The following is a 7,653-nucleotide window of genomic DNA, read 5'->3' on the forward strand; positions in this document are numbered from 1 at the left end:
ACTGATCAGAAATTAAGTACAAACAACACAAACATTAATTTTTCTTTTAATTGTAAATGCATCGCTGGAAAGAATGTCATCTAATTTTGGACAATGATATTACTAGTGGGGTGACCTAACTGTTGGGAGGAGCAGAGGAAAGTAAGCTACATTATTTTTCAAAGCACTATATACAGTACATTAAAGGAACATTTTACCCAAAACTGAACATTTGCTGAAAATTTACTCACCCTGAGGCTAGGGCCAGATTAACACATGGGCCTACCGGGCATGTGCATCACATTAATCCACAAGTAATCCACACGACTCATCCACACATATAGTACAAAGCTTTTTTTGTTTACTTCCTCCAGTGAAAAAATCCAACCCCTATTTTCCTCTCACAACAAAATCCACTGTAATATTTGTCATTTTCCACTAGAGAAAGCAATGGTATGGATAGGGACACTTATTTTAACTAGAATAACTGGTTTAATGGATTCATTTTATTATAAACACACAGCTTTTCACTTCACAAGATGTTGATTGATGGACTTGTGGATTATTGTGATGTTTTTATCAGGTGATCATTCTGACGGCACCCATTCACTGCAGAGGATCTATTAGTGAGAAATTATGTAAGGATAAATGTTTCCAAATCTGTTCCAATGAAAAAACAAGCTCTTTTACATCTTGGATGACCTGAAGCGGAGTAAACTTTCATCATATAAATTTTTGTGTGAACTATTCCTTTAAAATGCACCTTTATTCAAAAGGTTCTGTAAGTAGTGACACAATAATTTACAGAGTCTTACAGAGCATAAGAACTTTTTTTGTAAAGCATGATAACTTCTTTGAACTTGACACTCAAAGTGCAACAGTCAAACATATAAACTTCATGCTAGAACTGTGCAATGACAACTTGGATTTTGGAACTGATATTTATGAGACAAGTTATAAGATAAGAAAGAAGCAGTATATGGGATATTGCTTTTATACAACAGCTCAATAAACAATTAGTTAATACTGAGTAAATTATATTTTAGACACTAAATACTTTTAGTGCCTTTGTCTGTTTTGCTTTGCCAACGAAAATAGTTTCAGACAAAGCTGCAACTAGGGATGTAACGGTATGAAAATTTCATATCACGATTATAGTGACCAAAGTTATCACGATCATCAATATTATCACGGTTTTGTTAAAATAAAAAGCAGAAAACAACAGTGAAGGCAGCATGTCTGTGGCATCATTTGCTATGACAATTAATTATTCATCACAACATCATGTCAAGACATTTGATTTGCTCCTCCACCAAAGTTCACACCACAGCAGGCACTATAGCAGTGGGAAGGGGGAAAAAAAAGATACATGTTCTCAATCGGCTATTCATAAAACCCCTGATGCAAATTAAACATAATGGCATAATGAGAACCCTAGGACAAGTTGTTCTCAATGGCATGACAAGTTAACACACTTCAGAAAATTGTTCAACCACTGTGAGCACAATTCAATTCTGCATCCTTTTCATCTGAAGCACCCCAAACTGATTCTCCCCGCAATTCACTCTTAATCAAAGAACTGATTACATTTGTCTATGAGCCACAACCTGTGGCTTCGAAAAGACAAGCAGCCACCACTGCAGCACTTCTTCTGTATTCCCTCTGACCATGATTCAAATTAAAATTATTCTGGAGCAGCGTGAAGCCTCAGGAATGTCTGTAGCTCTTCGTTTAAATGAACAGATTGCTTGTGTTAAACAGGTTCAACAAAGAGGGATATTATACTTCAGGAAAAAAGAAAATCCTGCTCCTGCTGTTTCAAGGCTTTCTTCAGACTTCAGTCAAAGAATATAGTGTCTTTATACATTGATATACAGGCTCAGTTCCAAATGCTACTAAGCTGCCTACCTCATCAGAGACATTTCATATGTAAAGACTGTTCCAAAAGCAGCCAGAAAGATGATGTTGCTTTATAAGAGACCTAACCTTGGCTAAAGTTAGCATTATATATAATCTTCACACATAACTTGATCTCATCTATTTTAAGTTTTGGCAAATAGGTGGCAAATGCGTACAATATGATTTGCAGTAGGGCATAAGCAGATCGCAAGAAAACAAGTTACACAAATTCATATGAATCTACCACAAATTTGCCAAACTATAAAATAGTTAAGAATTGCCATGAGAGTGTGCTGGACAATGCAATTCCAAAACGCAATGCACAGTGACAAGCTCTGTGAAAATGTTCATCAAAGCAATGGCATTATGTCACCAAAGCATCAAGAAAATGTTAATCACAAAATAAATGTTATTCAATACTGAAAAATACCAATAATAAATTGCTCCAATAGGAAAGTCAAGTCAAGTCAAGTCACCTTTATTTATATAGCGCTTTTAACAATACAGATTGTGTCAAAGCAACTGAACAGCATTAATCAGGAAAATAGTGTGTCAATAATGCAAAATGACAATAGTAAACACTAATGAAACCGGTAATCGTTCCATCCCTAGCTGCAACACACACTAGTGGTGGTTCATTCCTAAATAATTCTGTTTTTGAACAAGTTGATTAGTGAATGAGTCAATGACTCTTCATAAAGACAATACACTTGTTTAATTCCCGAATGAATCAGCGTTTTAAAACGAATCTGTTGAAAGAATTAGTCAATGATTCACAGTCACTTGTCGCCACCTATTGGTGTAACAATGTTATCTGCAGAGCAAGTCACTGAAAAATCTGTGGAAAATGAAAACGCAGATAATTGGAGTGATGCAAACATTGAAAAGTCCCACAAACTGCTGAGATTGACAGTAATCCAAGTAAAGGTGAATTAATTTGAATTTGTGAATCTTGCTAATCTGTTCAGAAGTAATCTGCATAATGTAAAATATCTCAAACATTCATAATCTGCACTGAAATTAAACAATACTGTAAAACTAAAACAGACGAATGCTAAAAAAGAACCAGAACTAGATGCTATAAAAATCTGTATGTATTCAGAGAAGCAGCGTTGTCTGTTGTCTGTTTTGGAACTGCATCCAGCTCAGTTTCTCTGTAAGGCTGTAAAGCTCACAATGGCTCTTTGATCCCTGCTTATCTGCTCTTTTCTCTCAAACACATGTATGTGGCCCACACACCCTTAGGGCTCATGGGAAAACAACTATTGAGAGTGTGTGCTTTTGAGTGTGTGAGAGCACACATGAGACAGCGACTCTCCCTGGCATCTGGCAAGCTCGTGATGTGCTGTTTCTCTTCTTGGAGAAACCAAGGAAGGAGTCTGGCTAGTTCCTGATTCCTCCCCTGGAAATATTGGAGCAGAAGCTGACAGCAGCGACTGCTGTGATGAATAGCCTTTTAAAACGATGAAGTACCTCGGTGTCGTTGTTTTTTTCCTCCGACCTCTGCCTGATGGATTGGCTCTTGGCTTGCAAGCGTCAACAGCATTAGCTTCAGACCCTCAACATTGCCACAGCTTGTAAGGAAACTTGCGTTCACAAAGCTGCTATACCACTCCAGAGTCACAGTGAAGGATATTTTTAGCCATTACAATGACAACATTTCAAAAATAATTATGTCTTGTACATTATATTCTATATCAATGGCCACAACAGTGTAATATGACGTCACATAGGCATTAATATGGACAGACATCTAATACAGAATTTGGCTAGACAAAATACCCCTTTAACATCAGTGAGATTTTAGGACCAACATGCTCAGATTAAGCAGAGACCAATTAATCAGCACTGTTCTATTTCCAAATCCTTTGCTTAAATTGTTTCTGTGATATGTTTTTACCCTAAAACTAAAAGAACAAGGACTCATTATGTGAGATTGTTTTACGGTCTTAAAAATAAAAAAAATTAAATAAAAAATAAATCTAAGATTATTCTCAATAGACTGTATATGTGCCTCCTAGCAAAGCATTTAACAGCAGGTAGCATGGTTTTTAGCAAACATTAAATTGTTTTTAATTAAAAAGTAGGATTTTATTTTTAGTTTCTCTTAAGCTCTATTTCATATTTTCTTTTAACGTATGATACAGTTTTTATATAATATAAAAATTCAATGATTCACCTATAATAACAGTCACATGTCACCACCTACTGGCGGAATGATGTACAAAGAGCATCACATTTTCATTTTTTTTCCTTCCTGCATTTCAATGTGCTTATTGAATGTGTTTAAATTTCTATGTATTTTATTTTATAAAATATTTAATTCTCGATGGCACCAACCTGAGTAAATAAAGATTTAATAACAATAAAACAGTTCTGTACTGATCTAGTCTCGTTACTTCTGTCAGGAAATAAAACACATTTCACATTTAGGTTAATGTTCTTTCTCCAAAAGATATGGAGCTGACTTAAGTGACTCATGAAATAACTGCATGTTATTTCAAACCACACTGTAAACAGTAATGTGCAAATTAGAACTCAGTATTGATGACAGCCATTATTTTAAGAAAGGACATTGTGTTTCCTCTCTGCTGACTCTGACACAATGTACCAGGCAGTGGAAATGACCTCTCCCAGTTTCTGCTGGGACTAATGTATGAAAAGAAATGCAAACATGATAGAGTTTTCAGTGTTAAAGACAATCATTATTCTTACACATTTTATAACTGACAGGAGAAAATAAAGGCACTGACAGTTTCTTTTTTATTTTTATTTTTTATTTTTATGTCTTTCTGGGTGCCTCCTCTTCTAATCAGTCATCCTCTCATTTATGAGAAAAGCAACAATGCAGCTTGCGTGCGTGGTATAGCGTGTATGCAGATGAGCTCTAATTTAGTGTCTGCGAGGCCTTTTAAAATTGATTTAAATAGAAACAAATGTCTAGTCGTGTTATACACTTCTTTGCGCTTGAGACAGTGAAATATAATAATCATTCATGAACAGCTCATAATAAGTTCACATAACACACAATCTAACTGCTCTCAGAAAGAATTATAATTATATAAATTTTTATACAGCACAAATTCATAATTAGCAAAATACAAAACTAATAAAAATGAATCTAATATCATTAAAGGGGTCCTATTATGCTTTTTCACTTTTTCAACTTTAGTTAGTCTGTAATGTTGCTGTTTGAGCATAAAAAAGATCTGCAAAATTACAAAGCTCAAAGTCCAATTCAATAGGAGATTTTATTTAACAGAAATCACTTTTCAAAAACTACAACGAACGACTCGTTTGGACTACAACGCACATTTTCCGGGATTTGTGATATCACAAAGATCGACGAATGGGACGAGACCTGGTTGAGCTGCACTAAAGAAGGCAACGAGTGTTATCACTATGTCGGAGACACGCTAGCTTTCCCAAGGCAGACAAACTTAGAGTGGTTACAATCATCCGGGGAAATAATGTAAAATATGTGAAAAATAATGTGTTTTTCGAACAACCTAGTATGAGAGCCTATTCTAGTACACCACCAAACAAAATCAAGACTTTGTAAAAGAGCATAATAGGACCCCTTTAAAGTGTTAAAATAATTTCCCCCTAATCTAACAAGATTGAAGATTTATGAAATGACTTCTGTTTATATGACATTATACAAGGATGTCATCTGTTACCTGAAGGGACACAGGAATAAAAAACGAGATAATTTTACATCTATTCCCACATGCCCACAGACTGTTTAACCTTTAAAGATGTCAAAATAAAAATTTCATATATTGAGCTAAAATACTGTTGCCACAGATTGTAATTCTTGCAATCACAGTGCATTAAAGGAATCACCCAGAAATTTTGCTGAAGATTTACTCACCCTCCAAGATGTAGATGAGTTTGTTTCTTCATCTGAACAGTTATGGAGAAATGTAGCATTACATAATTTGCTCACCAGTGGATCCTCTGCGGTGAATGTGTGCCGTCAGAATGAGACTCCAAACATCTGATAAAAACATCACATCCACACACGTGGGGATTACTTGTGGAAAATTGTGATGTTTTTATCAGCTGTTTGAACTCTCATTCTGACGGCACCCATTCACTGCAGAGGATCCACTGCTGAGCAAGTGATGTAATGCTACATTTCTCCATAACTGTTCTGATGAAGAAACAAACTACATCTTGTTTTAGTACATTTTTAGTGAATTTTAATTTTTGGGTGAACTATTATTTTAATACACCAATAATGAAAGCAATTTTGTTTAAAAGATGTGACTGTGCGTTCAAGGAGATAAATACTACTGGAAGGGGTGTTAAGCTCAAGCTATCTGACCACTGCTAATGCTGAAGATGTACTTTCCATATCAATTCCAGATTCCCCCCCCACCCACTTCTAATTTTTGTTTTGACCAATCACATTAAATCTCACAAAATTTACTAATCTCATCTCAGTACATTATCGATAGCTATGCTCTTAATTTTGAAATTTCAACTGAACATTTAAGGTATAGTTCATCCCAAAATTTACACCTTCATCTTGTTCTATACACCCATTTGACTTTCTTTCTTCTATGGAACAATTTTTAGGTTTATCAATCTAATTATGTTTCTGTCATGACAACTCTCAGAGGGATTGGCATGGTAATGTACATGACAATGTTAATGTATTTGGTCTTGGCGGAATAGATCTGCTACGCTGCTGCTGCTGCGGCAGAGCAAGTAACAAGATTTGATAATGCCAATACATCCACAACATGCTGCTGTAAGCATGTAAGAAATATTGCTGCTGCAAATATAACATACATGAAATAACCCCCATATAGCATACATGAATCACCTCGTAGCAGAACAATACAGGTGGAGCTGGGTAAGGTGGAGGGTTTCTGAAGCAAGCTGCAACTGCTACGGCAAGCAATAGTCATATAGTTGAATGTTGAACAATGAGCTCATTGGCTACCGATACAGGAGAGAACCAATCAGCTGTGCCATGTGATAATGATGTCATTAGGTCAGACTGAGCTAGACCTATCGGACTGCGCCATCTAGGGTTTCATGCCAGAACTATGCATTTCTGTCATGACAACTCTCCGAAGAGCCATGTGAACTGCATGTATTACTATCTATGTGTGCCTGGGCTACCATGCCGACCGGCTTAACGCTAGTGGCCTATGACTATGTGAGCCTTGGCTACCACGCCGACCGGCGTAACAATAGTGGCCTATATGTGAGCCTGGGCTACCACGCCGACTGGCTTAACTCTAATTAGACGCGCACTATGTGTAATGTTTAATTAACAAAATGGATATGCGTTGCAATCCGATAGATAAGACCCCAGCACCCACCTGAGCAAATATCATAATTTAGTCATTTGATAACTGCTGTTAGTTTCTCCACTTCATCAGTCCCAGCGGCAGCGAAACAGCTTGTTAATTCATGTTCGTGCAATGATGAGACGGACTGTAACAACGCTCGTAGGTCGGGAAGGAGGAGGCGGGAACTGGTGAACATTTAAAGAAGATTTTAATAAAATAAACAAACACAAAATGAAAGTGAAGCGGTAGCCCCTCACGGACGACTGCCGCACACAAAACACAAAATAAAGTCCAGGCCTGGTCCTCTCTCGTCTTTCACTGTCGTAACTCCTCCTTTTATACTTCCGGAGCTCCGCCGGGGGACTCGAGACCGGTGAGTGGTGCAGGTGTCGCTTATCATCAATAACTCCACCGGCCTCGCTCCGTTCCCACGGCTCTCGGCCCCGCCCCCACTCGTCACATACCC

This window comes from Sinocyclocheilus rhinocerous, unplaced genomic scaffold (assembly GCF_001515625.1).
Source record: "Sinocyclocheilus rhinocerous isolate Xijiao unplaced genomic scaffold, SAMN03320098_v1.1 scaffold1943, whole genome shotgun sequence".
Lineage (NCBI taxonomy): Eukaryota > Metazoa > Chordata > Actinopteri > Cypriniformes > Cyprinidae > Sinocyclocheilus > Sinocyclocheilus rhinocerous.